The sequence below is a fragment of the Peromyscus californicus genome, unplaced genomic scaffold (genome assembly GCF_007827085.1).
Source record: "Peromyscus californicus insignis strain IS unplaced genomic scaffold, ASM782708v3 Scaffold_24__1_contigs__length_46423439, whole genome shotgun sequence".
In the NCBI taxonomy this organism is placed as follows: Eukaryota; Metazoa; Chordata; class Mammalia; order Rodentia; family Cricetidae; genus Peromyscus; species Peromyscus californicus.
The window spans coordinates 34,920,738-34,938,672 of NW_026294535.1; the positions used below are offsets into that span (position 1 = coordinate 34,920,738).

Genomic DNA, 17,935 nt, shown 5'->3' on the forward strand with positions numbered 1-17,935 from the left:
TGGCACCTGCACACACATGGTTCACACACATACACCCAGGCACACACGTATAAATATTAAAACAAAAAGATTAGATCTGGTCGACATTAGGAGGGCATTATTAAACCCTTTGAGAGCCCCAAAAGGCCTCAGCGATTCAGTCCAACTTCTCATAGAAAGTTAAGCTCCTGAAGAAGTGAACACCGATCACAGGCAGTGCCAGAGAGAACTAAACCTAAGACAAATCAATGTCAATAAACCACAAGTAACCAAGTCCAGGACTGTGCATGGCAGGAAAAATGCCTCAAGTTGAAGGGTAGCCTGGGCTACACAGTGCATTCTAGACTAGTCTGGGTGGTAGAATAAGGCCCTATCTCAAGCCAAAACAGGAAATCAACCAAAACCCAAACTGTAACAATAAAAACAAACAAACAAAAGACAGAACCAAAGGTTCGTAACTATCCAAAACACACAGCACTCCCGTAATGCCAGCACCAGGGGTGGGGTTGGAGGGCTGGAGGGCTCAGAGGCAGGAGACCACAAGTTGGAGATCAGCCTGGGCTCTGGCTGCACAGTGAGACGTGGTCTTAAGAAACAAAAGCAGTAGGTATCTAATTTCTCTGATTTATCTTATACTCCCAGGAATCAGCTAAAACGTGAAGAACAGTGAAATGATGTCTAATGTGGATGCCTGGGTGTTTAATGTACAGCAGGTTCTGTTGGGAGCAAAGGCACTGTCAGCTCCGAGGCAGAGAATGCTGCAGTACTCTTTGCACAGGCTCCCAGAGGGAAACAAGGCAGCGCTACCATTTCCACTGAACCACAGCAGTGAAGACTGGTGGCCGCAGTCCCGTTCATTCAAACCGGAACCTCCTCAGCACCCTCTTCACCCATCCTCCTGTCTTTCCACGTCCTGCTCTTCCCCCCCCCCCCTTCTTGGCTATTATCAAGCATCACGTTCTTCTAAACGACACAAGCAGGTCCTGGTGACACACACACCTGTACCCTCAGCACTCTGGAGGCTGAGGCAGGACAGCCACAAATTCAAGGTCAGTAAAGGCTCTAACTCAGAACAAAACAACCAACAAACAGTAATTTCACACCCCAGAGAAATGTTATCAATTCTTTTTTGTCAGCTTACAAAAGGCCTGCCATGGTGGTACACACCTTTAAAAGCAGGAGGATTTTCATTTTAAGGCCAGCCTCTGCTACACAGGGAAGCCTCAAAACCTCAAAAACAAACAAAGCAAATCACACACACACCCCCCCCCCCAAAGGCCAGTAAAGCCTATGATTCAAGTAATACAGCTCATGGGGGAGGCAGCAGCACAAATGTATAAAAGCTAAAGATGGAAGAAATTGCACTTAGTTTTTTAGTGGCAACCTGTGATGACTTTGGATGTCCTGGACATAAAATACGATCTCAGTATGTTCCCTAATTCAGAACCGTTGGACCAGCTGAGCAGTTAATTACTTAATACAAGAAGCCCCGACGCTCCTCTTCAACTTTCCTCCCCCACTGGGATTAGCTCCTGCAGGCAGCAGTCCTCCGGTACCTAATCCCTCAAGTGGGCATCGTGCATCCAGGCCTTCTCTAAACCACGCCAGCCCTGTCCCTGGTGTGAACTCTGTCCTTCAGAGTGCTGTCCAATCGCCTGAACTCTCTTCAGATCATGTAAACCGGCCTTTTACTAAAGGTTTCAGTGGAAAAAACAAGGCTGGTTTTTTAAGCAATCTGTTTTTCATTTTTAATATCTGTGGTGGGTAAGTATTGCACGGGAGTGCTTGTGCCTGAGGAAGAGGCCAAACCATCAGGCCTCTGAAGCTGGAGTTACAGACAGCTGCAAGGAACTGAACACACCCAGGTCCTCTACAAGAACAATACCCGATCTTATCAGCTGAGCACCTTTTACTAAATCCTAAATTGTGTGAGTGTGTGTGAGTGTGTGTGTGAGTGTGTGTGTGAGTGTGTGAGTGTGTGTGAGTGAGTGTGTGAGTGAGTGTGTGAGTGAGTGTGTGAGTGAGTGTGTGAGAGTGTGTGTGAGTGTGTGAGTGTGTGAGTGTGTGTGTGAGTGTGTGTGAGTGTGTGTGTGAGTGTGTGTGTGAGTGTGTGTGTGTGAGTGTGTGTGTGTGAGTGTGTGTGTGTGTGTGTGTGAGTGTGTGTGAGGTCAGAGGACAACTTATGGAGTCAGTTCTCTCCTCCCACCACATGGGCTCTCAGTCAGCAGGCTTGGTGGAAAGTGTCTTTAATCGCTGAACCATCTTGCTGGCCCTATTAACCAATTTTTTTGAGGTCTTGCTTTCTATGACAGTATTGTAGAACAGGCAAGTCTGTTCCTTTGTAGTTGAAACAGACTGCAGGAGGTCATAGGTCAGGGTCTTTTTCTGTCTTGCTAGTTAGTAGTGAGCTGGCTACAAAGCAGGGACATCCTCTCCTTCCTCTCTAAGGTGAGAGTTGAAGACCCTGGGAATCTTGGGGTCTAAAGCGTAAGTTAAGATGACTGGTGCACAGTGCATCCACAACCTACTCACTTACCTTCCTACCTGCTTCCACAGTCTGAAACTAATGGAGCTAGACCTAGGTTACTCTAAAAATCTAAAGTGTTTACTGTTTAACAAGATTGCTACAATCATTCCTAAGTAAACAGGGAAAAGAAACAGCATTTTTAAAAAGGTAATATAGACATGCCAAGTAACTATCTAAATGTATGTGAGCAAAGGTGACGGGCTGCCTGGAGAAGACCACAAAGAACTCCATCTAACCCAATTCCGTATTAGTAAGGATTCGGAAACAAGGCCACAGCACTCAAGGCTTCTTATAGTATCTTGTGCTGGTCACTTTGAAAATACTGGCTTAGCTGGGCGGTGGCGGTGGTGGCGCACGCCTTTAATCCCAGCACTCGGGAGGCAGAGCCAGGCAGATCTCTGTGAGTTCGAGACCAGCCTGGTCTCCAAAGCGAGTTCCAGGAAAGGCGCAAAGCTACACAGAGAAATCCTGTCTTGAAAAACAAAAACAAAACAACAACAACAACAACAACAACAAAAAATACTGGCTTATAGTCACACAAATTTTCAAGTAATAGCTCATTCCATTATACACTTCTCTAAATGTTCCTCACTTTCACAGAAAGATGTTCCCCTCAGTACTAAGAGGCTATCAAGTATCAAGGGCCCAGTGCTGAGAAAAGCTTTCCAAAATTCTAATGTTTGCTTAAGAGCTATTTACAATCAATCATTCAGAGATACTGTTACAGTTTTCCTTAGGACAACAAGCAGCCTTGTTGTTTTTAACAATATGTCAGGGGCTGGAATTAGCAGCTAAGAGCACTGTTGCCCTTCCAGAGAACTGGGATTCAATTCTCAGCACCCAGACAGCAGCTCACAACTGATTTGTGACTTCAGGCCCAGGGGAATCCAACGCCCTCTTCTGGCCTCCATGGGCACTGCACGCATGTGGTGCACAGACATGTAGACACTCACACATATAAAAAAAATAAACATTTTTTAAAAAGCTTAATATTCAACTCTGAATTTGAATATTTATCAAGCATTCCCTTCTTTTCTTTTGTGTTTGTGTTTTGAGACATTTTTTTTTCCTTTGTGTAACAGCTCTAGCTGTCCTGGAGCTTACTCTATAGACCAGGCTAGCCTCAAACTCAAAAGATCTACCTGCCTGCACTTGGGAGGCAGAGACAGGTGGATCTTTGTGAGCTTGAGACCAGCCTGGGCTACAGAGTGAGTTCCAGGAAAGGTGCAAAGCTACACAGAGAAACCCTGTCTCGAAAACAAACAAACAAACAAAAATGGCATGAGCCACCAATGCCAAGGTTATCAGGCTTACTTTCAAGTCAAATTTTTCCTTTAAAAAGTGAGTGGTTCAGGGAGTAGAAGAGGAGGCTCAGCAGTTAAAAGCACTTGCTGCTCTTATAGAGGACCTATGTTCAATTCCCAACACCCAGGTGGCGGCTCGGCTCACAACCAACCAGCTACAACTCCAGTTACAGAGGATTCGACTCCCTCTTCTGACCTCTGAGGGCATCACACACACAAAGATGTGGGCAAAACACCCACAGAGTAAAAGAAAATCCAAACACAAGCGACTGGCTCAGCCCCTGAGCCTTGATTACTTTTCTTGGAGAAATCACTATGCTTCAGTGGGAAGCCAACATGTTTCAAGCATTCTCCTATTGTCCTATTAAAAAGACCTGTACACAGGGAGAGAATCAATTCATTCCTAAAACCTCAAGACACTTAGTTGGAACTTTTTTCTTTCCTTTAAACAGAGTCAGGGCAGTGAAGAACACACCAGAGCTATAGTCCGATTCCTTCCAAGGTGTCACAAGCTGCGTGCACTTGCCACTGGTCTTGCACCATGGAAACAGATGTCAATATAGTAGAAAGGGCAAAGGACATTCTTGCACTATTAATATAATAAATAGCTTTGTTCTCGCAGACTTCCCATACACATCTACAAGATCTGCCGGATCATACTCTGATAATCACTGAGCAAAACAATTCCTATTTAAAACTCCTCAAGTTTGGGGATGCACATGGCATCTCAGTCCTTTCAAAGCTGAAGCAGGAGGAGCCCGAGTGGGTAATACAGTAAGACCTTTTCTCAAAAGCAAAACAACAGCTCCAAAACAACAACTCACAAGCCACTGTTCATTCATTCACGTCTTTTTATTTAAGATAACGCTAGAGAACAGGCACTCTAAAGAACGAGTATTACATGAGTATGTCCTACGATTTGTAAAACGTCTACAAATGAGGGCTGGAGAGATGGCTCAGAGGTTAAGCATATTGGCTGCTCTTCCAGAGGTCCTGAGTTCAATTCCCAGCAACCACATGGTGGCTCCCAACCATGTATAATGAGATCTGGTGCCCTCTTCTGGTGTGCAGGCATACATGCAGACAGTACACTGTATACATAATAAATAAATAAATCTTTAAAAAAAACCACATCTACAAATGAGACTTTACTTAATCCTCAAGTGCATCATCTACGCGTCATCTTGCCCAGGGAAAGGCTCAGAGAGGAAAGGCCATGCTTCCCCAAGGCACCAGAGCAGTACAGAGATTAGAGACACTCATGCTCTTCTTACCCTCTCTACTGTATTTTAAAAACTGTAGAGCTGAACATTTGAAAACCCAGCCAATCTTAGCCATACAAATGTTGTGCTGTATCTCCAAATTAGAGAAATTCTAAGTGTGAAGACTAATAATAGTACACATATATCTTGTCCTGATCCCTTTTTATCTGTACAGTATAAAATTTAAGGTTTCCACAGAGATGCCGGAGTTGTATTACTAAGAAGTCAATTCATTACCTAAAAATCACAGACGGTTATATCTGTAACACATTAATATAATCTCTTATTAGCATGCATGACCACCATAACTTAAAACACAGGGTGATGAATTGTATGGAGTATACAGGCTATCTGCTGTCTCAAATTACTAATTGAATGAAAGTGGTTCGTACTTATAACATTCTTTTTTTTTTTTTAACTGAAACCTCTAGTTTCATTAACTTAGATTTACTACAGACTGACTCTGAGGGGCTGGGGATGGAGCTCTGTAGTCCTCTGTCTAGCACATGCAAAGCCCTAGGTTTGAGTCCTCCACATTCAAACACCTATGATGACGACTATGAAAAACACTCGAACGGGAGGATAAACTTCAGAAGACAGGCAATTGGAGCCCACCTGTAGCTACCACTTCCTGCCTCTCCCCAAGTCCACCTGACTAGATCTACTGAGCAGACAGAACACTGCTTTCCTCTTTTTTCTGATCACACAGGCAAAGAGGAAAACCACAGGAGGCAGACACAGCCCGCCAGGGAGGCAGTCAATTCCCTTTTCATTTTCAAAATAGTTATGGTTTAAGTAAAGGAAGACACGAGCAGAGAGAGACACAGTCTCCCGTAGCCCAGGCTGGACTGGCACTTGCTGTGTAGCAAAGGCAGACAGAAGGATCGCTCTTCCTGTACCTCCTCAAATGCTGGGATTACAGGTACAGACCACCACACACAGCTGTGGGGGGTGGGGGTGGGGGAGAGACACGACATTTTATAAACGTCTAGTTGCTGAGATAAATTTTAGATCTTGTACTTCCAACTGCTTTCACTCTGCGCTGCTTGTAATAGGCCCTCTTCCCCTAATATCTCCAATAGGCTTTATTTATCTGCAATCCCCAACCCTTGGAATAGTTTACCTAGCAAGTTACCTCCTCAAGTCCCGACCTAGTTTAGACAGAATAGTTTCACTGCTATAAAGCAGCACAACTATAAAGACATGAAACAGTATTTAACAACCAGAAGCCTTAGGAACCAGTTCAATATGTAAAAACTCAAACTCATGCTGTAGTTAGAGAATGATACTCTTAATCTAGAAATGAGTGTTTCTACTATTCAGGTATCTCGAATGTAACCAACTTTAATATTATCCTCCTGTATAATAAAAACAAGATGGAAAGTTTGTAATTCCTGTTGCAAATATTTTTAGAGAATTTAAATGTAATTTTAAAACCTTATACCCCTAAAGTTTCATTTCTTTCTTTGTAAGTTTTAGGGCTCTCTGGAAATGTAATCAACTGCTGTGTACCCTCAATTTGAACATTAGGAGTAAGCACAGCAGTGTTTATGAAGTGTGGGGAAAATAAGTAACATTCTTTGTCTTCATGAATTTTAAAATTGTACTATTTTCAGGTGGCAAAAACTTCCTGATTAACTTTTTACAAAACAGAAACTCTATTGCTAAAGGGATTGATTGATCTTCGAATCCAGTCAAGTAGGTTCAAACAAACGACAACAGATTATAAAGCAAGTCAAACTTTTACTCTAAATGGCTCAGTTCCTTCTAGTCTCTTTTTCTTAGTGATGTGTACCTGAGTATATGTGTGTGAATGCACCTGCATGTGGGCATCTGAGGAGGCCAGAAGGAAGGTGGCTAGAGCACCCTCCCCCCATAGGTGCTTGGGAATCGAATTCGGGTCCTCTGCAAAAGCAGCAAGCACTCTTAACCCCTGAGCCATCTCCAGCCCTTCATTCTATTCTTTGTAGCTACTGTTTCCACTGTACCCTTGAGATTTCTAAAGAACTAATTTCAAGACTTCAGTCCTCAACTGGTAATCAGAACCTTTCAACACTCCTGCAAAACATCTACAAGCACTGAAAAGATTAGCTTTCAGTACAAGAGAGAGCACAATGCCGCTTACACACAGCGGAATAAAAATTTTGTCTAGTGCTACAGTGCATCAAGCCATCGCTTAAGACATTGTTCTTGTTCAAGAGAGTTCAGTTTGGAAAGACAAAACAGTACAAGCTTTGGCCTAATCTATGTGACTAAGGGGTCCACAAAAATGAGAAAAAACAAAAAACAAATACAGAAACAAAACAATACATACCCTTCACATAAGAACTAAACCAAACCCAAATACACAAAGTATATTTAGTTACAACTTAAAAAAGCCCTAGACAGCTGAAGAGTAATTATTTTTTTCAGTGAGGGATTGGATCCAGCAACTTGGAAAAGAGAGGCAAACACTTACCACTGAGCCACATCCCCAGTCAGAAAGATGAATTTTTATGGACTGTACAGTGAGGATATGACATCATTACTCTAGAGAAATAGCCTTTGACTACTTAGAGCATAAACACTAAATGAACCTAATAGCAGTTCAAATCTGAACACTATAGATCGACATCTATCTACCCCTTAAAATTTATTTCCTGGGAAAGACACATGTAAATCACTAAGATCTCCCTGACATTCAATAATAAAATGCCAAATATAAACTACACTTTGGGGGTGGGAGAAGTAAAATCAGCTAAGTTCTCTCAGATCTAATTTTACAGCTTAATTTCATTCAAAAACTATTTATCAAGTACCTTAACAAAAAGCAAAGAAAGCTGAACATGAGCCCATCTTAGACTTTACACTTAAAACAGCATGTACAACCAGTTACATGTAATCAACCTCGGCATAGGCATAAGTCTTCCAAAGATCTTCATAAACGTAGATCAAGTTATTTATGTATTTACTTATACACAGGGTTTCATTAGTGCAGGCTAGTCTTTAATTTATGGCAATCTTCCTGCCTCAATCTCTTAACTGCTGGGATTATAGTTGCAAAAATACCACTTTAAAACACACACACACACACACCCCAACAACCTGACAGCCCTTACAGGCTCTTTGGTGGGAGGACTTACTTTCTTTCTATAGGTCAAAAGAAAATACTGGAATCATTATAAATGACCAATGATAAAATGATGATCAATTTGTACAGAGTGAGACCAAAGAAACACAAAACTAATTCTTTTTGAAAAGTTACACTGTTCTCTTTGGATTTTCCATTAATCTCTAAATTTAAGCCCCAAACATCACTAGGGCCCAGGTAAAAATGCTAGGATTAAGAATACAACAGAGCCGGGCGGTGGTGGCGCATGCCTTTAATCCCAGCACTTGGGAGGCAGAGGCAGGCGGATCTCTGTGAGTTCGAGGCCAGCCTGGTCTCCAAAGCGAGTTCCAGGAAAGGCGCAAAGCTACACAGAGAAACCCTGTCTCAAAAAAAACAAAAAAAACAAACAAACAAACAAAAAAAACCTTTCTTTGCCGGGCGGTGGTGGCGCACGCCTTTAATCCCAGCACTCGGGAGGCAGAGCCAGGTGGATCTCTGTGAGTTCGAGGCCAGCCTGGTCTCCAAAGCGAGTACCAGGAAAGGCGCAAAGCTACACAGAGAAACCCTGTCTCGAAAAACCAAAAAAAAAAAAAAAAAAGAATACAACAGAATTCCTATCCTCGTGGTGTTTTCATTTAATTCCACTTAACTTCCGCCGAGAATCTATGTAAACAGCAACATGCTGGTCATCTGAGGCATACAAAAGAAACAGATTCCGTCCTTGGCCTTTACAATTGAGTGGACTAGATAAAAATACACAACAACCGGGCGGTGGTGGCGCACGCCTTTAATCCTAGCACTCGGGAGGCAGAGCCAGGCGGATCTCTGTGAGTTCGAGGCCAGCCTGGGCTACCAAGTGAGTTCCAGGAAAAGGCGCAAAGCTACACAGAGAAACCCTGTCTCGAAAAACCAAAAAAAAAAAAAAAAAAAAAAAAAAAAAAAAACCACAACAGTCACAGAAGTTCGGAAGTGATACAAGCCACGGAAAGGAAGAGGGATAAGTTGGACAGAAAAAGGGGGAAGACGCAGCCATCATTTCTGTGCTCCGGACCATAGACTAAAAATTAAGTCGGCTTAGCACTGGGCCCTTCAGCTGTTATTTTTAAAACCCAAATAGCTACACGTTCTTCAGCAATTTACTTTGTGGCTTCCACAGATAAGGTTATTCAACTACTGTGAATGTCAACCAGAAAGTACAAGGGAATATAATGTACTACAGAGATTAAAAGTATGGATAAGCTCAAACAAGACTGTCATTAGGGATTCTGTGTCTTTAAGTAAAATTATTTCCTCCCCAGAGTATTAACTTCTTCTAACCCAAACCTGGGAATGACACTACCCAAGTGATTATTCCACACCATTTAGCTAACCAAGGCACTCTACCTTGGAGAGGAGAAAGTAATTGGACTAATAATCTTTGCAAGATGTCACTCACCACTGCAATGTCACATTTCTTCCTGTGGGTTCTTTTATGGATAGACCACCGCCTTACGAGTCAGCAGACTCAGGTAACTGGTTACCTTATCTATTGTAGGCCTCAGTTTCCTCCTCCATAAAATGACAGGGTGGGACCAGATGATTTAAATAGGCCCTTTCCGGCCCTTAAAAAGTCCCATGACTCTATTAGGACTTAATACATAGATTCCAAGTTAGCTTTTAAGAATGATGAGCTTAAATGAGGAGAATTTCCCCATTCAATTAAGTTACTTCTTGCTAAGATAAATTCCTCTTAGGCAAGTCTCAACAACGTTCTAATTATACAAAAGAAAACTGCAAAAAAAATGAATTTACAAGTTAGAAGCACTCGGTATATGTTAATACACACTGTCAGCAAAGCAAACATTCAAACGAGGCTCAATTAATTTAAAAATATTAAAAGTCCAGCCTTCGCTGCAATGTCAACTTTTAACTCAGTAAAAATGTGATTTCCTACTCCTGTCATGTCAGGAGTCACAGGGCCAAAAATGTCTTTCTAAAGTACTGGAGGGTGGGAGGAGGCAAGCGAAAAGGAAAGTAAGCCCATCCGCTCGAACTCTGAGGGGAAGATCTTTCTCCCTAAAGGCATCTTCCCCCTCCACCCCAAGGAAAATCCGGAGGGCTCAGTTCCCTGGGAGCAGTTTCAAAGAAAATTCATGGCGCTGATAAGTCAGTTTCAGAGTGAGACATATTGAGATGGTGGGGAAAAAAAAAGGAGAAGAGGACAAACTTCCTAGATTTTTCTCTCTGCAAGAGAAAAAGGAGATTTCCTCTTGCTGACGAAGGGAAAGGCCCCTTTAACATTTTTTTTTTCTCTCTCTCTCTCTTTCTGCTCGGTGGCGGCTGCCAGACTAGGTGGGGCTCGCTCCGTTTGCCTTCCTCCGGCCACTTCCCGCAACAAATGAAGCCAGCCAGCCCCGATCCGGGCAAACTTTTTCCCTGTCAGGCTCGATCCGGCGGGGCGCCGGGGAGTGGTCCTCTCTCCCCCACCCCCCTACCCCGCTCAAGGCTCCTCCGCCGGGCCCCGGGAGCTGGGAGCAAACCCCCGGGGTGTCCGCAAGGGACAACTTTCTGGTTTCCGCTCTAACTTCCACCCACCCCGCGGCGGGGCGAGCGGGGCGCGGCGGGGAAGGGCTGCGGGGCCTCGGGCGGGCGGGCGGGCGGGCGGGTGGGGGGTTCCTCGGGCGCTCACTTCCTCCGCCATATTTCAGACATTTGACCCCTTCCGCAAAGCGCGCCGCCTGCTCCCCCGCCGCGGCTTGGAGCTTCCTCCCCCGGGGCCGCTCCGAGGCGGCGCGCCGGCGGAACCGAGGGGGACGCGGTGGGGTGGGGTAGCGGTGGGGGGGACCCCCGCAGCCACCTGCCGCGCGCCCGGGCCACCATCGCCGCCGTGGGAGCTCCCTACCCGGCGTGTACACACACACACACACACACGCACACGCACACACACAACGCCCGGCTGCCCCGCCCGGCCCGCGCCGCACCCCATCGCTCCCCTCCAGCCGGCGCCCGTCCTCCCCCGCCCCTGCCCCCGCCAGCCTCGCAGCCAGCCAGCCACGCACGCACGCGCCCGCCCGCCCGCTCCGCTCCGCCAACCTCTCGCGCTGTCACCGGGTCCCCGCCGTCGCCGCCGTCGCTCCGCGTTCCCTTCGGGTCGCTGCTCCCGGCGCCACGGCGGTCTTTGCCGCCGCCGCCGCCGCCTCCGCCGCCGCTCAGGCTGCTCTCCACGCCTGACTCTGGGCGAGGTTTGGCGGTGTCGCCTTGACGTCAGGCGTTCAGCCTCGCTCTGGCTTCCGCCCGCGGGCGGGGCGCGCAAGGAGCCGCAGCCCGGGAAGGGGCGGGGAAAGGGCCGGGGGGCCCGCCCCCGAAAGGGCGTGGCCTCGTCCTCGCCTAGGGCCTCGCCCGGCCTCTTGCCGGCCGGCTGAGCTGGAACCGGGGGTCCTTCCCCATCCCGCGCGTTCACTGTCTGCGCCCCGGGGGTGCTCCGATCAGCCTCGCCTCCGCCCGCCTGCTGGCTGTCCGACAGAATCGGGAGTCGGCCTCCACGGAGCGTCTTCCCCTCTCGGCCCCAGCGGATAACGGGGAGCTCGGGGCTTAGAAACCCTCTGACGCCTTCGCGGGGCCTCCCTCCCAAGTGCACACTGGAATTCAGTCGCCAACGCCCCCCGCCCCCCTCCAGACCGTCGGGTGTTCGCGTGGTCCTTTGTGCTGCGGGGAAGTAGCTGGAGAAGTAACGGAGAGCAGCCGTCCCCACTCTCAGAGCGCCGTGGAAGACCCTGGCGAGGGCAGCTTTTCATTTTTCAATTGGCCTTGCTTTGGGTTTGACGAGTATTTCAGCCTGCCGTGTCTTAACCAGGGCGAGCTGTCCAGATTACCCTGCCAGACGCAGTTCACAAATGGATGATTCCCAAGCATGCTTAGACCCTGTACCTAAATGAACACTGTTTATGAGAATTAAGAGGAGTGGTTCATGGCAGTGCACTCCTGGGACAGTATAGATTACTCATAGGTGTGAAGTCTATAAATGTGACTCCTCCGGAAAGCACTGTCCAAAAATGCCCTGTTCCAAAGAGCACAAGAATTCACATAGACTTAGATGATTAGAATATTTTCACACCACCACCTTTAATATTAGAACCAGCCCTATCGGAGCTTTGTTTTGGAGAGTTTGTTTCTATTCTTTGTTTTTGAAACGGGCTCTGCCCTCATTATGTAGTTCTGGCTGGCCTGAACTTGCTATGTAGACCAGGTTGGCTTTGAACTCATGGAGATACAGCTGCCTCTACCTCTGGAGCGCTGGGATGAAAGGCACAAGCCACCAAGGCCAGCTACTGAAAAGGTTTTGATGGGCAAAGAAGACTTAGAGAGGAAAACACGGAGGATAGTAGGCAATTTAGCTGGGCACTGTACAAATCATTCTGGAAATTTATGAACTCCGGAAGAGAAGTGGAGAGCGTAATTTCACTCTTTTAAGAAGTGACAACTAAATTAATCTGGGTTAAGTGAGTGAGCATGAATGAGTTGTAACTGGGCCTCAGGACACAGGTCTGTGAGAGCTTCACTTTTCTGCAGGCTGAGCAGGAGGAGGTTCATTGAAATTTCTAGGGTGGCTGAGGCCACAGAGTAAGTTAAAACCAACCTAGAGAGCTTTGTGAGCCTCTCAAAATAAAAAGTAAAGAAGAAAAAAAAAGGTAGGGATATAGCTCAAAGGTAGGGATATAGCTCAATGGTCCAGGGCTTGCCCAGCAAGTGCGCGAGCGTAGTAGTCAGCCCTTTAGTACAACAAAAAGGAGAAACATTATAATTAACGTGTGTGTGTTTGTGTGTGTGTGTATGCTTATGCACACCTGTGTGGGCACAGAGAAGCCACAGTTAATCTTTTATCACTTTCCATTTTATTTTTGTGAGACAGGATCTCTCACTGAACCTCAGTTAGGCTCCAGTGACTGGCCAAGAAGCTCCCAGGATCCTCCTGGCTCCATTCCCCCAGTGCTGGGATTAGAGGCATGGGCCACCACTCTGGATTCTTCGGTGACTGCTGGGGCATGAGAACCTCAGTTCTCATGCCTGCGTAACGGTGTTTCCTAGGTGTTCTACCGTGTATATTACTTAAGTAAGCATGCCACCTATTTCAATAATTGTTATTTTCTCAGAACATTTTTTTAATGGAAGTTTCAAAGGCAAATTTCAGAGCAGTCGATTGGAATTGTCATCAATTATGAATGCATACATTGCAAATTCGATTTTGCTATCTTATCAATTATTGAATAAAAATTCGACAAGTCTGAAAGCCTGAAATTTTGAGCAAGAGTACTGAATAAACTGTTTTTTTTTTTTTTTTTGCTTTGTTTTTAAACTCTTTGATATTTGGCCCTTTTTTTTTTCCTTTTTATTCAGAAAGCGAGATGGAGCCACTGTTTGTAGAATTGCTCACTTTAAGATAAAGTACTTCTGTCGTCTCACTCGGCTGATCGCCAGTGCAACCTGTTTGATGCTGGGCCTGGTGTGTAGAGAACGGCAGAGCTCTGTATCTTGTAGCCCTGGATTCACGTTTGAATTTGAACCCCTTGCCCTATTTTCCTGCCAGACCAGGATATCTTCTGCTGGCAACTCCACTAACCCAGTGTGCAAGCTGAGCTCATTACCATTGTCACCAAACCAGTTTTGTCCCCTTTTCCTTGGCTGATTGGGCCACCATCTTCCAGCCTGTCACCCTTCCCTGCCTTTTCTCTTGAATAATAATCCATCAGCTGGTGCATCTTTTAGCAGCAGTTGGACAAGATCGTCCAGGCTCCCCTGGTCCATTTCAACTAAGCCCACGCTTGTTTATGTTGACACAACTTGGCTCCCATGGACGGATGTTTGCAGCCTAGTAGCTTCCAGCCGCCTACTGTGACCCATTTTACACATTGTTGCCAGATAAATTATCTTAAAGCAGACTCAGTAAGTCACTCCCTTCCTGAAGAATCCTTCAATCCCTCTCCTCTACAAACAACAAAGTTATGTCACACTTTCCCTTTTCACTTAAAACTTATCATGGACTTCTCATCTTGTTCAGATGGGTAACTTTCCCGCCCTTCTGCTGGGTAGAGGTGATTTCCAGTGTTTGGAATGCCCCTGCCCATCCCATCTCATTACTCAAGGCCCATCTATTTTCTCTCAGAAATAATGTCCCCCCCCCCCCCCCGCTGTGTCAACCTAAACGTGTGTTTCTTTCTCTTTTGAATCCCATAATGCAGTATTGCTTTTCTTCTGTCAGCTGTGACTTTCCCTCTAAACGGGGTTTGCAAACTTTTTCTGCCAAGGACCAGGTAGTAGACATTTAAGTCTTTAGAACAGAGGGTCTGTGTTGTAGCTACTGAAGTGAGCAGCTACCCATTTCTGCAACAATAACACAAAAGTAGCCATAAATAATGCAAAGAGGGCCAGCAAGATGACTCACTACTTATGTACAAGTGTTTGTGGTCAAACTTGATAACCCAGGCCCCACATGGTAGAAGGAGAGAGCTAATTCCTGCAATTTGCCCTTTGACCTCCATACTCACAGAACAACACACACACACACACACACACACAAGTTAATGTAAAAGAAACTACAAAGAATGGATGTAATTGTACTTCAGTACAACTTTACTCATGGATAGGGGCTGGAGAGATGGTTCAGCCTTTAAAAGAGATTTTTTTGCTCTTGTAGAGGACCCAGGTTCAATTCCCAGCATCCACCTGGTGGCTCACAAACATCTATAACTCCAGTTCCAGGTCGGAAGCCCTCTTCTCACTTCCACAGACAACAGGCAAGCATGTAGTGTACATATATACATTCAGACAAGACATTCATACACATAAACTAAATAAAAAAACAGCAACAACAGAAAAAAACAAACAACAAACAAAACCCAAAACTTTACTCATTGACTTTAGAATGTGCCTTTCATGTAATTTTTATCTGTCACAAAGTGATATTTTGGGGTTTTTTTTGTTTTTTTGTTTTTTGTTTTTTGGTTTTTCGAGACAGGGTTTCTCTGTGTAGCTCTGGCTGTCCTGGAACTCACTCTGTAGACCAGGCTGGCCTCGAACTCATAGAGACCCGTCTGTCTCTGCTTCCCGAGTGCTGGGATTAAAGGGGTGCATCACCACCGCTGGTCTGTTATGTTGCTTTTTAACACTGCTGAGCTCTGTGCTGAGCCAAAGTCATGGACATGAAACGCATGAAAGTAGCCCTTGTTTTTAAAAGGGGCCCATGGCTGGTTGAATGTTGTAATGCTACCATGTTGACATTGAAAAGTTTGTATTTATTTATTCATTGATTTATTTATTCATTTTTCATTTTGTACTGACTCAAAAGTTATGGAGCCGATCCTGCGTGTGACAGTCAAATATAACATCTAGACCAGGATGCATATTTCTTACTTTGTCACTGTTGGCACTGGCGTGATGCTAACCACATAACGGGCTTTCAAGATACATTTGCTGGCACATTCTGTTTCTAAAGTAGTGTGGAACGGGAGCAGACGCGAGAGTCGGTTCAGTGCCCCGGTTTGTGAGCGGAGTGGTCCTGGGTAAATTCTGTAACCACGAGGTGACCTTTCTCTTCTACCAGGTGACCGAGGGATGACAGCATCCGCCTTACAGAGATAAGGGGTAGAAAGTAGCAAGGCCTCAGCCCCCCGGACAAGCAGAAGTTTAAAGCTAGTTTTTCCTCTTTCAGGAAGAGTAAATTATCAGAGTACTCACCTATCGCCATTGCTGAGTTGAACCTGACACGCTATTTCTAATCTTTTATGCTTTTTGCTTCCTTAAAATTTTACTTTAACATCTATACTTACCTTAGCTTTATCTCAAAGCACAGGAAAGTATAAGAGAATAGATTATTATTATTATTATTATTATTATTATTATTATTATTGACAAGGTCTTGCTATGTAGCTCAGGCTGGCCTTGAACTCACAGTACCCCTTACTAGCTTTAGCCTCTCCAGTGCTGGGATGACAGATATGTGTCACTATACCTGGCTCATTTAAATAGATTTAAAAATAAGAACTTTCAGCTAAATGTGGCCCACGCCAGAGCTCCAGGCTGAGGCAGAAGGATACTGAGTTCCGGGCCTATATAGCAAGATCCTGACTCTTAAAAAATGGGAAAGAACATGAAAGCCCTAAATGTATTATTTTTCTTATCAGTTAATGATTATCAGCCTAAACAAGGCTCATACTATTTAGCTTCCAACCAAGCTTGTCAGGAGCCTTAACCTGTATTATTAAGTTATTTCATTCACAAATGGAAGTACTGAAAAGTGAGTCTTGAAAGGCAATGTGTTGTTGGCTGTTCTTTTAGTGTGTGTATACGCATGTGAATATGGGTATATATATATGTGTGTGTGTATACACACACACATATGCACACACACATATGCACACACACACACACACACACACACATATGGTTCTGCACCTTTGCAACTACCCTCCACAGCAAGAGTTGGAGGTTGAGAAGTTAAGACCACTTATTGGGTGTAAAAGTGAAAAAAAATCATGTCTTAAGTTCCCAGTTAGTTTTCCACAGTGTTCTTGGTCAAAGATTGCATTCCAAAATCTACATGGCTGTTTTATAAATTCTGTCGTAATCAAGTAATTAGTCAGGAGACCAGGTAAGGGCATTCGAGGCTCTGCCACCGTGGGGAAACATCTCAGAACTTGCAGTCTCCTAGATACTTTGTGTACCTCTAAGATTTCTGTTTGGGGGGAACCCTGTACTCATAGGAAAGAAAAAATGAAGCTTGGCACGCTCCCGTCTGTGTAACAACTGTAATAACTGCTTATTCGTCTCCAGTTATATTTCAGATTGTGTCTGACCTCCCCTGCAGCCGTTGTGGCTTTGACCAACAAACCTGCCTAGACCGCCTTAAATAAATCTAATGGTTCTGTAATCTTGTCATTGCTAATGTCTATGATATAAAGCACAGATTACACCTAAAATTTCCTCTGCTCGAGCCTTAGCTGAGAAAAGCCGTAAAAGTGAAAATGACATTCTGAGAGCCATCAGAAAACCACTGCAGAATCCGACTTCATGAAATACACTCTGTCATGAAAATTTCATAAGCAATTTAAAGAGCCGGGCATGTAGCTCCAAGGAAAACCGTTTGCATCCCATGTGTGAGGAGGCCCCCCGTGTTCCGGCCTCGGAACACCGGGGCGGCTGGGTGGGGGAAGGGGACTGGGCCAGGGGGAGCAGTTTAAATGAAGAGAACCTTCAAAAGCCATATGTAAGCCCCAGCAGACTCTAGGCTGTTCCTGACTCAAACAGTTAATACGCAAACAGTACCTGAGAGTCAGAGGAATCCTGGAACTTTATCATCAGGCTAGTAATTACTTCCTAGTCCCCATTTTCTCCAAGTCCTGTAGATAGGTTTTAATGGCCCATCATACAGACAAGAAACCAAAACTTAATCATCCAAAGCCATATAGAAATATGTGGCGGAGTCGAAATCTGTATTCTAGTTTATCGGCTGCCTTCTGGCATCTGGCAGCCCTGTGTGTTCCTTTATGAATACCGTTTGTCAGCCAGAGGGCGGTGGTCGGGGGCGGGGGGGGGGGATCTCTCATGTCTATTTGATACTCATCTGCTTTTCTAAATCTTGCTCCTTCTTCCACAGCGGTCTCTGAATTTCTTTAATTACTACTACACTGCTCATTCGGTGCTTACTATTCATTGCCTGCCCTGAGTTGCTTCTATGTCCCCTCCGTACTGCGTTCCTTGAGAACTGAGACCAAATCTCACGCTTGTGTATGTGCCATAT

At 45.1% G+C, this 17,935-nt stretch overlaps 1 protein-coding gene across 1 annotated transcript in view; it reads right to left on the bottom strand.

The window, feature by feature from the left end:
* Rap1b (RAP1B, member of RAS oncogene family) overlaps positions 1–11,348 on the bottom strand; it is a 37,887-nt gene extending 26,539 nt beyond the window's left edge. Inside the window, exon 1 of the mRNA XM_052753443.1 lies at positions 11,236–11,348. The gene's annotated coding sequence lies outside the window, so the exon portion shown is untranslated. The remainder of the gene's footprint in view (positions 1–11,235) is intronic.
* Positions 11,349–17,935: the final 6,587 nt, after the last annotated feature.